This window comes from Rhinopithecus bieti, unplaced genomic scaffold (genome assembly GCF_001698545.2).
Source record: "Rhinopithecus bieti isolate Rb0 unplaced genomic scaffold, ASM169854v2 scaffold_2351, whole genome shotgun sequence".
Lineage (NCBI taxonomy): Eukaryota > Metazoa > Chordata > Mammalia > Primates > Cercopithecidae > Rhinopithecus > Rhinopithecus bieti.
Window position 1 is genome coordinate 63,041 of NW_016803634.1, and position 1,382 is coordinate 64,422.

The 1,382-nt window shown below is 55.6% G+C and overlaps 1 non-coding gene across 1 annotated transcript; it reads left to right on the forward strand.

The window, feature by feature from the left end:
• The first annotated feature begins 789 nt into the window (after positions 1-789).
• Positions 790-863, forward strand: TRNAN-GUU (transfer RNA asparagine (anticodon GUU)). The gene has a single exon. It is a non-coding gene; the product is annotated as a tRNA-Asn (tRNA).
• Positions 864-1,382: the final 519 nt, after the last annotated feature.

Genomic DNA, 1,382 nt, shown 5'->3' on the forward strand with positions numbered 1-1,382 from the left:
CCTCCCGCCCCACCCCCCACCACCGCCTGACCACCACCCAGCTGAGATTCTCTATTTATTCTCCACCACGCAGAAGGTGCACTGGAGGCCCCGCCCGTTGCCCGCCCCGCGGGGTGCCGAGAAATCAACCTGAATAAACGCTTTGTAAAAAGAACTTCCCCATGGAAAAATCTCTCATGATTTCCATTCTCAAGCCTCTTCAAAGGACTAAAAGCTAAAGGCGACGATGGATTCATTCAACAAGTCCTAGTCGTGCGCCCTGGTGAGTGCCAGACCCTGCTCCCCGCGAGGGGACCCACGAGCGACCCTCGCCACCATCCCTGCCCTGGTGGAGCCCCCGTGCGGGACACAGGATTCGAAGATGGCAGCGGCAGCTCCGCAGCGGCCCCGAAAGCGACTGGGCCGGGTGGGCACAGGCTCTCTCACTGGGTGAAGGCGGCGCAGAGAACGGGAAGAGCCATCCCGGGAACCCACTGGGCGTTCAGCTTCCCTTGGGGCCCCCAGGCGGCTAGGGCCCGGGTTTCTGAAGTTTCCGGGGAACTGGGAGTTTCCGGGGGCTTCTGAAGCAGGCGAGGGGCAGGGCGGGCCAAGGCCATTTGGCTGTCCTTCTGGCTCCAGAATCTCCCGCGCAGGTGTCCAGCGTGACCAGCGCGATTCACCGCTCTAATCGCTCGGGTTTTCCAAGGCCTTGCTCTATCGTCCTGCCAGGCGAGCCCTGAGGCTGGAAGCGATAGGGGCAGTTTGTTAAAGGCGCCCTTCCCATAATGCACAGTAGAATAAGTAGTTCCTGTCTCTGTGGCGCAATCGGTTAGCGCGTTCGGCTGTTAACCGAAAGGTTGGTGGTTCGAGCCCACCCAGGGACGCTTGCTCACGCTTTTAAAGCGTTTGTGTATTATCGATCACTAAAGAATCTCCCCCGTTCGTGTATTATCCATCACTAGAGAATCTGCCCTTTTTCTTCCCATAGTCCCAAATCCTAAAGGTTGGTGGTTCCAGGCCAGCCAGGGATGCCCACTGCAGGGAGGGTTTTATCTTCCCAGGATTCTAGGCACAGTTAACAGAGATCCCTGTCAAGGGCCACTCCCCAGACCCCACACACCTCCGCCTCACAGATCCATTCAGACAGAGCATCTCCTGAAATGTCATGCTGTCTTGTGCCTGTGTACAAGAAACAGAGACCAAACGAGTCACTTTTGGTGCCGATAAAATCCTCATGCTGCCCCTTATAGGCTTGGATGGGTTATATGCCAGCCTCAATTTTTTCATTTTTAATAGGAGGCCTAGAGAGATGTCCCATCCCCTGGATGTGCTGGATTTACTGATTGCTCTATCAATGATATGGATAGAAAGTGGAATCATTCATCATCATAATAATCCTCTCC